The sequence below is a fragment of the Daktulosphaira vitifoliae genome, unplaced genomic scaffold (genome assembly GCF_025091365.1).
Source record: "Daktulosphaira vitifoliae isolate Bord-2020 unplaced genomic scaffold, ASM2509136v1 Scaffold_1, whole genome shotgun sequence".
In the NCBI taxonomy this organism is placed as follows: Eukaryota; Metazoa; Arthropoda; class Insecta; order Hemiptera; family Phylloxeridae; genus Daktulosphaira; species Daktulosphaira vitifoliae.
In genome coordinates, this window is record NW_026099572.1 from 29,613,070 (window position 1) to 29,627,858 (window position 14,789).

The 14,789-nt window shown below is 29.5% G+C and overlaps 1 protein-coding gene across 3 annotated transcripts in view; it reads right to left on the bottom strand.

Moving 5' to 3' along the window:
* Nucleotides 1–14,789, bottom strand: part of LOC126895156 (protein tincar) — a 35,159-nt gene that overhangs the window by 18,597 nt on the left and 1,773 nt on the right. Inside the window, exons 1-2 of one of the 3 annotated variants that reach the window (XM_050666701.1) lie at nt 1,052–1,068; nt 741–973 (exon numbers count right to left, since the gene is read on the bottom strand). The exons of 1 other annotated variant lie outside the window; for it this stretch is intronic. The gene's annotated coding sequence lies outside the window, so the exon portion shown is untranslated. Of the gene's footprint in view, nt 1–740; nt 974–1,051; nt 1,069–14,789 lie in introns of those variants that run through there. One more of the 3 variants, XM_050666700.1, reaches the window with a different exon arrangement.

The window sequence follows — 14,789 nt, forward strand, 5'->3', positions numbered from 1 at the left end:
TAAAAAATCGTTTTCTGATTATAATATTGTCATTGTAAATGACGTTTATATCTTTGTTCTGATAAAACGACATCTGCGCGCATCCTGTTGAATACCCTTGTTGCGATGCCACAACTATACGTTCATTCAGGTATTATGTAAATATACTCCACAACCAATTCCCTAACAATTTAGGATTGAAATTCAGTTCAGTCGTCGCACAAAGCCGCTTTGAATATTAGATGAAAAGATACACGAGTTTCGACGAACCGAAGGAAACAGCCAAGAGATCAGTTTAGGTGTATTTTCTTCTAAAAACTCTAGTGGGTATTGTATAAAATCAGATAGTACGAAAAAATTATGGTTTATTTGGAGGAAAGTACATCTCCAAACTGTATTAAGGGTGCTTGGGTTACTCATTATGGTAAAACGCATCAACAATTTGACGATGTTTTGATTTATGTTTTATACATAACCCAAGTTCAAATTAATTTTAATTGGATTCAATTATGAATAATATAGGATTTTCGTAACAATTGAAAGTATATAATACTTTTGTTCGTTGCTTTAATGAATAATAATAACTATTAATATTGTCATTGAACAAGCAAACAGATATTTTGTTAATTTAATAAAAAATTAGTCATATATTTTTTAGCGTTTTAAACAGTTAAATTTGCATTTTAAAGAAAAAAATATGCACGCACACACACAAATCGTTTTGAAGACATACTAAAACTAAATAGTTTTACAATACTTACGTGTTTAGCGATATAACCTCGTCTATTAAATTTTTTGTTTAGATTTGCATGGAATTTCACTAGAAATTGATATTAACGGTTCACGGCGCATATAAATTAAACATGAATTCTACAACCGAGTGTACCTTCCTATTCTTAAGGCCCTATGAGGAGAGTCTTCTGGTTATGACTTATTCAGACCGCAAACCAAATGCGCGCACTTTGAAACTGACGTCTGTACTTTTGTTTTGAAACTAAAATTAAAACGTCAGTCTTAAAAATGATTAAACGTTAACCGTTAATTTTTTGATAAAACAGATAAAATTATTTACTTTGTGAAAACTTTTAGCTGTAACAAAAAAATGATTATTTACAATTGACAAGTATTTTAGTATTATCTTACATTATTGATCAGATTAAGTATCTGCGCAGCATAATTAAAATCAAGATACCTACATTTTTTTTTCTTCGTAAACAAAGACTGTGTACACTGCCTTTGTCTTTTGTAGAAACTCAGATGAAAGGAGAGAGCAGGTGTTCTTATAACATTGAGCGATACAGTTAAAACAGAATATGCGAAAGTCATATTTTCCAAGTATCTTATTTCGATGAAACGTTACTTTTTTTCCCACACTCTAAAGTCATGACGAATATGAATAAACGTGGCAAAACAAATCCCAGTGCTACTGGAGGCAATATTTAATGTAGTTCGATCGTTCAGCAAGATTGCCTTACGATGTCGTGAGCACAGCCGGACGTGGTTCGGAAAACAATTCTACATGAAATGGCAGTGTGCGTCAAGGAGTTTTTCCAGTAAAAGAATTTTTCACCGCGCGGTAGGAAACACAATAATACAACGTGGACGCGTCGTGGAAAACCGCGTTTATTGATTTTCAACGTTATACGTTTGTTTGTACACACGTGCTGATGTCAGCATCTTTCCCCACCCAAATGCCTTTGTCCCTCTACAGTGTTGCGCGAATATTTTCGAGGGGGATAGGTAGTAGAGCGTCTTGGTCTCGGTACAAGGCGGTCGAAAGACAGAATTTCATGTTATCTTACGTTAAGTATGCATTATACGAAGATATTACGGAGGGACTCCGGCCGATTTACGACCAAGGGACCCCAAAAGGCTCACGAAGAAAAAGAATTACCGACCTTATGCTCCGTCCTGTGGGGTCGATGCACGACAGTCGCATGTGAGAACAGATTAGCGATAAATTTCTTTACTCTGTTTTATCGCCAGTCTCGTTCCACTCTACGTGTCTCCTATTGCACACCTATTGCTTCCATATTCCCCTTTGCGACAATAACGTCTTATAAAAGTGGCAGTCATAGTGATGGTCCTGTGAAAACGCGTGCGACGGCCCATCTCCCTCATAAAATAATGAATAAACACCGTGTCCGCTGAGAAGACTTTTACAGTATTAAACAGACGCGCTTTTGGTATCTCCCCTCGACATTGAAAACGAACATTGGCAGTGGCCACGTGCGCCGTTTTATAGTTACATGTAATGGACATAAGTTTTTGTCAGGAAATACAATTTTACTTGTCACCATTATAAATTTCTACTCGGCTCGGGTCCAAAAACGATTTCGAAAAGTTTTATTGGTATTATTTTCTTATGTTTTCAGCGCAACAGCAAATTGAAATGTGTTTGTAAACGCTATAACAATAACACTGTTGCAGGAGTTAACTCGAGTTAATGTTTTTTTTACGGATTTCTTCATTCTACGGAATTCAATAAATCAGTTCACGTACTGTGTATATGTACCTATGAGTTTCACACCTGATCTCGTGGAGTAAAATATTTGTACGTTACGACATCCGGTTATTTCTGTAAACCGCACGCACACTTAAAATAAACGATTTGCGTGCCTTCATAGACCCAACAAATTGATGCAAGATAAAAAAGATCTAGTTACATTCAAATCATTGTTAAAATAATAATAAACATGACACCTCGAGAATGTGGATGAAGAATGAACGTATCAATATTTTTCAATAAATAACTAGTGAGTCCCAATTAAAAACTTACCCTTTCGACAAATCATTTTCCATTGTCTATAGTTTTAATGAAATTATTATGTATATATTTTTTTTAATTAGAAAGAACAAAGTTTATAAGTAATTGAATTTCAATCAAACTAACAAAAATTACCTACTCGTGTAATAACACATTTCTTAAGTTATGACAATGGTTCGATAAAAATAATTATTTTGAACACACTTATAATCAGACAAACAAGTTTCTTTAACTGCAAAATCCAGTTATAACTTGATAAAAAAAAAATCATGTCACAAAACAGTTAAACGAATTTTTATTAAATTCATATATTGTTCTGAATATTTTTACAGTTATTCAAATATTTCAATAATATATTCATTAGTACAACTACCTTTATGAGGAATCTTTTGTTTTTAGTAATTTATAAAAAATATATATTTACGAGTTTTAACTAGCTACACAACAGACGGTATGTCTTTTAATTGTTTAGTCGAATAAATAAATTCCTAGTATATATGCACTTAATTTTTTTTAGTTCATCTTAAAACAGGAATTATATATATATTTGTTACATCACTGTGTCTGTATAGAATAAAAGTTGTCAACCGAAAAAAATAAATAACATGAACATACTACATTATTCAAACATACACAATTTTGGGCAAAGTTTTATTTTTGATCCTGAAATATGTATACGAAATATAATTTTCCAGATGAACACAACATTATTACCATATATACCATAGCACTTTTATAGGTATATTAGCACTTTTGACGTTTTTTAATAACTCGATATAATACAATAAATTATATTCAGGACATTGATCAATTCAATTTTTTATGGTGAACAATAAATATAAATCTCATGTCTCGGTACTAATACAATCTCGATTATGTAAATAATTATGATTAATTCAATGCCAATAATTATAGCACAGAAAATATGACTGTACTAATCGTAAATTTATAATAATTTCATTAAATTAAAAAATAACTACATTATTTATGTGTGAAAACTACAAGAGTCATAACAGATACACTCAAAATTAAATTCGTTACAAATACAGTTTTTCATAATAAAACATCTGTCCAATAGCTAATGAAAACATATCTTTTTATCCTATGCAAATATGGTACGATTATATTTACCCGACAAATATTATTATTATTATGGTTTTTAATATTCATGCAAAAAAAAGTAACAATTACATTTTTTATCACCAACCTTATTATTTTAAATAACGTTATAAAAACATTACATTTTGAATATCAAATATATTGTTATAAAATCATGTATAATACATATTAATATATTTTAATAAAAAGTTTGCTTCTACTGGAAAATACTAAGTATATTTATATTGTTCATATGCCATACTTCCATAAATTATTTTTAAATTATGCGCTAAAAAAAATTATGAACACTTAACAGTAATTTCTATCAACTTTTATATTATGATGTATTAAATTTACATAATGTAAGAAAATTATTCTTAACTCATCGGTACATTAATTATCTCAAAATAATATAATATAAACAGTTCGTCAAAAACATTTTAAAATAATTTTACATTTTAAAACAATAACATTTTTTTTAAGAATATGAAAATAGAGATAAACCAGTGTTTTTATTAAGTACCTAATAGCATGTACACCAGAACTTAAGTTCTATTTAAAAAACCAGCCCTCGACACATTAAATACATACTTCCGGTCTATTACGTAAAATGTTTAACTTGTTGTCTAAAAATTAAACACATTTTTGTATGAGCTATTTTTTATGAATATTATTTCAATTGATTTACTTTATCTTATAAAATTTATGAACACGAGTACAAACTAATCCCTTGTGATAAAAATTAGAGTACAATTATGTTGTATAAACATATTGAAATCACTTATCAAATGAATTGATGGGATAAAATTTAACTTTTAACCTTGTTGATCATTTATTACTATTCAAATAAATAATGATTATTTAAATTTAAGTAAATAAACCAATTTGATTTTCCATCCAAAGCTTATTTGAATAAATATAAAGGTGTTACAACTTTACATCTCAAGAGATGATTCGAAATTCAAAACTTTTAATGGATAATATTTGTTTGATTTCAATGAATAACATATTTCAATGTAAATACAACCATTGTGAATACGACATGGTAACGATGAAATGTTATCAACATAAAATTATTTGTTTTATACGATAATGTGTTTTGATAAGTAGTATGAAAATTAAATTACCTACCTCTCGCAGAATTACAAACAATAGGAACTTTGCACTAGTCTGTTGGCGTTTAAATCGAAATGTTTAAAATTCAGGCAACCGTGAATGTCATTAAATCGAACTTAACGCAGACCAACCACAGTAATGACTTAGACGTTAAATTTATTGCATCTATGCGGCCTGGTGGTATTATTTTTACAAATTAACAAACATTTTTAAAAGTATAATAAATAAAAACTGCTCTGTTGACTCCCTGTAGATATCTAAATGTTTGAATTTTTAAAACGACTTTCCTCATTATAAGCCCAACTAAGAATTATTACGAGAATTTTATAAAATATCTCTTGACCTGTCACTTTTTTTTTTACTTTTTAAGTATGACATGCTAAGTATACATCTCTGTCATTCTTTGAACTTTCGTGACTTATTGATTGTTTAGCTTTTTCGTTTAAAGACGCGAACATAAACTTTAGAATAATAAAACACGCGTCAGATGTGATTTTTGGACCAAGTTTATCATTTCCAAAACATTTAATATTTTGCTTTTTGAAAGAATAAGTGTTTATTTATGTATATAAAAATTCCACGATATCAAACGGACAAGTTTAAATATTTATTATACTACGCCTTTAAAACTTTGAATTAAACGGATCACACATCGTTGAAAGACATTTTTTTTTTTAAAGGCACGCCTATTTTGCTCGAAGAAAACGATTTAACTATTCGTGTTTTTTAAACATTCCACGTAAATGTATTCAAAATATACACCTGATAGCACATTGTAATTAACAACGACATATTATTAATTATTTTAAATTCTACAAAACGGCAGCAACGATTTTAAAGTTAATCAGTGAAGTTTTGCGAGCTCATCGGAATCTGAACAAACCGTCTAAACATAACTCGGCGCAATATGCACAAATCGTTCCGTCGCGGTCCAACAAAATTCCAAAACTCACGCAAAGGCCTTTAACCCTTTTACGACTGTCCTATCTGCCATATCCCATCAGGAAAACGCTCACAGTTGCGGGTAGCGGCGGACTTACCCCGTTTCTGTGTCTACCCGGCGGTTTAATTACGTTCATCGGTCGAAGGGATTAGTTTAATTTTAAACGCGTGCGACTCGTGAAAATCGATAGTTGCGTAGCGCCACACATTCCCTAACATGAAACGCACACAAAGGTAATATCGATGACATGGGCTGTGCATAGTTCGATAGATAAAAATAAACAAAGTGCACTGTCAGACGAACTGATTTCGATTTTTCGACGTCGCGACCGGTGGCGGTTCACGTGCGGGTGCAATGCCGGTACTGCCACCGATGGGCGCGGGTTACCATGGTAACAGTGGAGGGTGTCCAGACAGCTTGCCGATACATACCCCTCCCTACGTACGACCGTCACCATCTACACACCTTCATCATACTCTATATACTTGGTCGCTTTCAAAGTACTCTTCGTTTCAATTATTCACGGCGCTCGGCAGTTTTTACGTCAAAGAGACGCGATTCCACTGTGACGATGACACTTTAATGATATACACCTTCTTTGTGACACAGCTGACGAATGAAGCCATGCTCAAAATATGAAGGGATAATCACTAAGAATAGTTGCCAAAGTAAACTGTATGATAATTTGTTTACGAGAAAATAAGTAACGCAATCACTATTATGCAACTCGATCCGCTTTTACTGTTTTATGGAGTGCGCGTTGTTTATTCGATCAGTTATAGTGGCAAATACTTGGTGATAAAATTAATACGCAGCAGGTTCTACAACCCTCCAAGAGAAAGAGGAAGTAAACTCGGACGAATTGGCGTGAAGGGTCTTCACCCCTCTGAAAACGCGCGTTGGTGTGCTTCACTAGTGCCACCGGGGCAGTGTGGACCCGGATAAAAAATTCACTTTAGAATCATTTTCATATGTGTTACTACTAAAAAGGCATTAATAATGCGTGTACAAAACGCCACCAAGCATTGCAAAGGGGCCACAAATGACGACCATCGATCTTCGCCTATAAAACAATTATTGTTGTATTCCCCACGGCTTTATAAATAAGACTTTCAAGTAGATGAATATGAATCAATTATTCCAACACAATTAGAATATAAACAAACGTTTAGTCTTCTTTTGAGTCGCTAGTAACGTTACAGTAATTGTATTATTTTCTATTTTGCGATAAATGGAAAATGTATTTCAGTATGTTTAAAGGTTCCTTTTACTTTTTCTTGAATTCAGATATTCTCTCGTCAAATCTTATTATGATACGACGAAATTCTAAGTACGATTGTCAATCACATTTCATAAAACATCTTAATACTATAAACATCACCTCGTTTTGATTATTTAATAACCAATAAATTTTAAGTCAAATAACCATCGTACAATAATATCACATAAATGATTGAAAATTGATATATTATTATGTAAAAAAAGACGTTTAGCTCAGTAAAAGCGAAAAGTAAAACCTTTAAAGTGCAAAAATATGTCAAGTGAATTTCCAGTAGTTATGCAATAATTTTATTAGAGATTTCAAAAATATGAATTCAATTGTGACTTTTTAAATATCTAATATGACTCCATAATACTATCAACAGAATTTCAAATCTCATTATTAAATATTAGTGTTGTTGATGAAAAAATATATATTTCATTGAAATTTTTAAAAGTTTGTTAATACATACATGCGTTTTGTAATAATATAAAAAAATTGTTTGGAGTTCGAAAAAACGTGAGCAGCGTTTGAAATTGTTAGATATGTTGAACTTTCAATAGTTTTTGTTGTCAAACCAAACAAAATCAATTAATTTTGAACACCGATTTCAAAAATCTTAAAATATTAAATTTTTTTCATTGATTAAACATACATTTTGTTGTAATCCACATGAAATGTTATTAAACACAGATAATACCAATTATGATTTAGCGATTTTATCATACTAGTAAAAATAAAACAACAGCGATTTCATTTAAAACAAAAATACGATTTTTGTAAAAGCTTCTCCAACATCCAATTACCTGACTGACAAAACAATTATAAACTTCGGATCAGACGACCCTTTCGAATTTCATATAAACTACGCGCGGGGCAGTAGTACTAATACTCCATCGATGTATAGCCTTTCCTATTACAAAGCATAATAAGCGAAAATACAGTAACACGATCACAAAATGAATTGAGCAATAAATCCGGAGATGGTTTATTGAAGGCAACCTATGAAGTTTCTTGATACACTGCATAATATAGTCCATCATATAAAAGTATTTGTGTATAAAGAGTATTTTAGAGGAAATGGTATTCAATGTACACATATATCATTTCACACACAACGTGCAAGTTCAGAAATGTCGATATTATTTTGAACGTTTTTGTTTATGTTTTAAGTATTATTTATGTGACGAATTTGGAATTAACTGTGATTTAGTGTTTATATAGACTCAATTCCGACGAATTGAACATACCATGTGTGTTTGACGCGTAATAGGAAACACACTAAGTTTTGACAGATGATGTTTGTACAATACAATATGATCACAATCTCCATGATATTTCATTAGTTAAGGTTTACATTATATGCATAGAATAATATTAGTGTTATGATATCAATATGAATGTCAAAACTCTGCTAAAATTGTATAATACTATATTTTTAAAGTCAATACATACTCGAATCTTTTGTTATTACAAAATGAATGCGATCATACCATTCCGATGTCGGTGAACTGACAGTGAAATCCAATTGTATTCGAATATAATGTGATTGCTTCAGAAACCAATGATTTTCATTGGAAGTTCATTAGATTTGGTCAATAGAATACATTAAAAATCATATGGTACGATTAATAGAGATAATGCCGTATTGTATTTTAATTGGACGTTTCCGAAAAACAAATTAGTAGATATTATGTTTTAATGACGTTATCACAAATCCCAATTGACAATTGCCCTTTTTTTTTAATGGTAATCTCGATCGAAATTAATTCAAAACACGGTCTATTTGACCTTCTAACCGCACCTATTATCCACCCCCAGAAAAAAAAACGGGGGTGAACAACAAACGCTAATAGAGAGAGTGAATGAGCGACCACGAGACACCAACAAATGAGTCATAGGAAACAAGCGGCTTGGAGATGACGCAAGAAACTTAAAACACTCAATATAAAATACTTCCCAGTCTTTTTAATGATCCATACAGCAGTCTATATTTCGCCCACGTTTCATTTCGATACAAAATTAATCAATAAGAACAACTGACAACATTTTTTAAACCTACAAACATAATGACAACGGTACGAACAGAAAAAACTTAGCTGATTGTCATAATTTGTCAAAAATACTAACTTCAAGCTAACATGAGCGTAATAAAGTAGTTCCTGACTGAATCTTTAAACCTCATACGACATAAAACACGTGTCCTGTCAACACTAATTAGGTTACTTTTCTTAATCCTATAGGATTAAGAAAAACATTAATGAGAAATTAACTTTACTTATTGATGTTAATTATTTAAAAATTACTGTTGAATGTATTTCTAAAATAAATATAATGTACTCCGAATTTTGTGTTATCCACTTTTATTTAAATAAAATGACTTAAGGAATAATTTCTAATATGATGTTGGCTTATATAATGTAGTACAAAACGTGCATCGTTTTTATTCATAGACTCGAACAATTTGATTGATAAATGTACTTACATTATTTTGACAAGACAATGTAGTTGGCGAGTAAGCATTATACCCTTTATGATTCTTAAAAGAATAATTAGATATTATCATAAAATAAATTAGTGTGACATGTATTTAGATTAAGATGAATACAATTTTTTTTATACTTTAACTGTAAATAATTAGAATATAAAACCTATTATCATGATTATTTTTTATTTATTAGGTAAGAGTATGGCAATTATTTTCCCAAGTAAATGATCATTGAAAATCTTATTAGATTAGAATTTAACATTTTACCAATAAACAATGATTCGTATAGTATAGTAGAAATGGATCTTTGCCGTTAACGGGCAATTGCATTATGTTCATTCGACATTTAGTTAATTGAAACACCTGTCAAAATAATTCTACGCAGTGTGGCGTATAATATAGTTTGTTTTTTGGCAAATAATATTCCTTACTGTTCACGCTTTAGTATATTCTAGCTTAAATAACTTAGAAAAAACTATTTTTGCTTTCCAAATTTTTAAATAACTAATAAAAGACACGAACTAAGCGTTTTATTTTCTTTTTTATTGATTTTGTGAATCCATTGTTGTCGAGTGAAATATGGACAAAACGCGGTATGCTACTACTTTTTTTTCTTTAAAGTTCTCATACTCTTATGTGTGACTCATACAGCTGTACTCGAGCATTCTATATATTTTCATAAATCCATACGCAGAAAACAGAAGAAAAGTAATACGTGAATGGCTAGCAAAATATTCATTGTATTTGCAATAATTATGCAAGACTAATCGTTACCGTGAGAATTAAAAGCAAACTAATCAAGTCCTAACCTAGTTTAGGTAGATTTCTTATAAATTAGCAAATGTTGTTTCATAACAACGATAATTCATTATGTTCTTTTTAAAACTTTAATAATAAGTATAATCAGGTCTTTTTAGTATCTTTGTCATATCTACTTAAATTCTTTTATACTTTCTTATCGTGTGTTTAAAAATTTCTGTTATATAATGTGCCAATTATCCGTCAACCAAACATAATAATGTTGTTTGTTATCTTATTAGAAAACCAATTACAAACAAACAACGTTTAAAACCATTTGAAAAAGCTCAAACTGCTGCACGCACAATCTGTTTAGGATAGTTAGTAGTTTTGGAGAGTTTTTGACAGTTGTCTGTAGTTTTATTATTTCTATACTAAAGTAACATCATAGAAAATCATTAAAATGTGAGCACTGTATATTATCAACAAACCAACCCCTAGAGACATGATATAATGAATTAATTAATTTTTATATTTCTCGTATTATTTACAGTGCTCTATATGTTCAACACGTTTATAAAATCGTATTAAAGTCATTTTATGGGTTATTAATTGCATTTGATATTTCACAACATATAAACACACGACTCGTATAACGTTTCAAACGTGATAAACTTTGGGCATAGCGGTGCAGCATAAGAGTTAAATTAATTTTGTTTCCTTTTTATTGTTCCGTTTTATAAGCTTTCGTATAAAATAAACATGTAATTCAAATTGTATTGTATTGTATTTAATTAATTTATCTAATAATAATAATAATCAACTCGGAAGTCAACGCCCGCTTATAGCATAACGCATTGATCCGAGTAAAAAATTGATTACAGTTACGTTTGTTTGGCTTTACGGTTTTGACTTTTTCCGGGAAAAAATGTTTTATCTTTCGTGTTTACTTATTTTATGGCCAAAAGTTACGACATCGTTTCTGGCAATTCAGCGACCTGAGAGAAATTGGGGGTACACAATATCGAACGACCTGACCAGTAAGGAACTCAAATCCTTCATAAGCCAAAATCGATTTAATACTTTCGCGGCATAAACTATACAAAAAATATGAACACACTGTCAAGCGCTTCTTAAAATGATGATCTATATGTTGGACAAAGAACGGTGTTTAATAAAATAACCACAACTACTTAATGATTGGCTGAGTACCAAAACATTGTGGATTATATTTATAATATAATAGACAATCAAGAGAACAATAAAAAAATCTTTTCTTATTGCGCATTGTGCAACCTGCTACAATGGTTCAATTTTTAAGACAATATAATGATTTTTATAATTTTATAGGCATTGTTTCCTCTGATTTGGTAGAAGTTATTGTATAGACATGCCGTTTAATTAGAACAATGGCCTGTAAAAAACCAGATATAATTCGAAGGTTCAGTAAATACAGTCTAATATTGTATTCTCCTGAAGAGACAAAATCCATGTTACTTTTGATTAATTCAGTTTTGCTTGATATTCTTCAATGACGCTCATTCATTAAATTTAAAGTTATTAATGATCCAAGTATAAAAAACAATTTTGACGAATATTCTATATAAATATTTATTTTAATAAAAATTCTTAATTAATAATAAGCAATATTTAGTAAACATGTCAAAATGTCTTGTTATAATTAATAAAATTCATATATTTATCTCTTTTTTACAAAAAGTTAAATATTTATTTCGAATTCGATTTAAAACATCAGTTTTATCAACATTTTATAATAATAAAGCTAAAGTTCAGTTTCATAAATGATTTTACTACACAAGTTTAATTCTTAAATAAAATAATTCAATTAAGCCAAAAATAATTAATATAAAATTATAAGTAACCAAATCTAAGATATGGTTACATGCTCAAAAATAAGCCCATACTTATATTTAACTCTTAATTCTCCACTTTTTTGTACTGTTCATAATGAAGATCATCTAGGAAAATTTCTCTTGAATTGTCTTTTACTCTCTAAAAATAGAGCTGTGCAAGATGTGTGATCAATTCTTTATCTTTTCATAATAATCATACTCTCTCTTTTAATATCATATTACAGTCTCAATCTTTAATAGTAATTTATTTTACTATTTTCTTTGTCCAAGGCGTATATAACTATTTAAATGGATCTATTTATTATTCATTATTTATAATAGTAATTATTATATTACACATTTATTATATATTAAATTACACCTCAACAGCTGAGGTGTAATATTTGTAAAAATAAAATCTCAATAAATGAAAAAAAAAAGAAACAAGTACAAAAATTTAAACAAAATCAGTAATATCAATCATAAAATTATTCATTTTGAAATGAATTCGAAAAAGACAAACATACTATTTATTATTTTTGTAAACAAAAATTTTCCTTCATTTTTCTCAAATTTTTTTATGATTTTAAAATTTTATTAGAAATAAAATATATTTATAAAATTCAGTGGTTCAATAATTTTTATAAGTGAATGTTTATGTTATGTTAATATATTGCTTCTATATTATAATAAATATTTAAAAATTACATGTTTTCTAAATTAATTGTCCGATTTTGTTTTTTTGAGCAAATTCTTTTAACTATACTATAAAGTAATTTTAGAAACTTTGAAATAATTTATTTATTTATTTATGTCTTTCACGTCTAATGATATATAATCTTATAATCACAATAATCATACCGTAAATAAAAAAAAAACTAATAGCGAATCATTTGAATTTAGTGATTAAGATTTAATAAAATTAAGGTAAAAACCACTTGCATTAATTTTATTTTATCTCAAATTTGATTAATCATTTCCATCGATATTGAAATGTGTTGAGATTTTAAATACTCGAGACGTAACTGATAGATAAGAAAACGTTATTAACTTGAAACATATTTAAAACAGGTGGTAAAAAAATTCATGACAAAAAATTATTCAATGCAATTAATGTAAGTTCAGTAGTTTTCACAATAGAGCTGTGATTTGTTGTTCAGGTGATGAAACTCTAAAAAAAAAAACGTGTGCCCTTCGTTTTTTATTCTAATCTCCTACAACAATAGCAAACAAGATGCACTCAGACCCAACCCAACAGAGTACAGATGACCGGAAGAAAATGTTGACACGCGTACATGGCATAAAACGGCTGCCCCAACAAAGACAACGTCATCTGGTCACCTGCGGGTACTTACGCTACTACTAAAGTACTGTACGATATAAAATCAATAATTAATGCTATCCAGGTAAACGGGTGACTTACGTATAAACCGGTTTCACCCTGTAAGTAGTTTTTAGTGTATTTATATACTCATTTTCTTGTACACCTGGCGTGTGTTTCAATCATTTACTGATGTTACCACATGTGTTAAAAAAGTGCCATTTTCGCTTATATGCACATCCATATACATGCACTTATCGAGGTTCTTTGGTGACCCAAACCATATGGGGAGCCGAGACAAACCTAATTAATCTACCAATGGGTGTCATAAGACGATTTGTGATTCTTGTGCCCGAGACGATTCTGACGGTTTTTAAAAATAGTGCGGTCGACGACATCAACATGTGACGTATGCCAATGAAAACACAAATGCAGTGTGGTACTGTGTCCCCCGTGAAAAATACACTAGTATTATACGTTTTAAGTATATTTCGCTATGATGTTACTCCCTAGTCCCGTGATTATTAATAGAGATGGCAGTTAGTTACAGTCAATTATACATTGTACATAAGTACATGGAAGCTATAGAGAATCATAAATACAACGTTAAGAGTGAAATTGTGTGTTGTATTTTTATCACATATTAATACAATAATCATTAGTATACAATAAATAGAAAATATCTTTATTGTATACGTTATATACAGTTTACAGGTAATTAAGTTTGTAGTAATCTACAAAAAAGAAAAAAAAACATTACAAATCAATATCTCGTTTATCCCTAGATATACAAGAGATTAACTTAAGTCGATGGAAAGTATGATCAAATCATATTTAAAACACAAATAATAATGAATCATTTAATGTGTATACTCAGCGATTTTATATTATTTCTTTCGAAAACGAATAAATATAATTTAGTGTAAGCATTTTTTTTTTTTAGCATCTCTTTGATTTGACCCAAGATATCATAAAAAAGTATTTTTAAGAAAAGAATACTTTTATTATTACTAAAGATAGCTTATTAGGCTTACGTATACAGTTATACAGTAAAAGTTAAACAGTTAATTTATAAGTTTTTGATAATGAATGCTTAATAAAATTTTCAGTAAAAACCTGAAAATTTATATATAACATTTTGTTTTGAAATCATATTTAAGTAATATTTAATTTGAAGTTGTCAATGACTTTAGTTTTACAACTTAAGAAATATTTTATTGATATT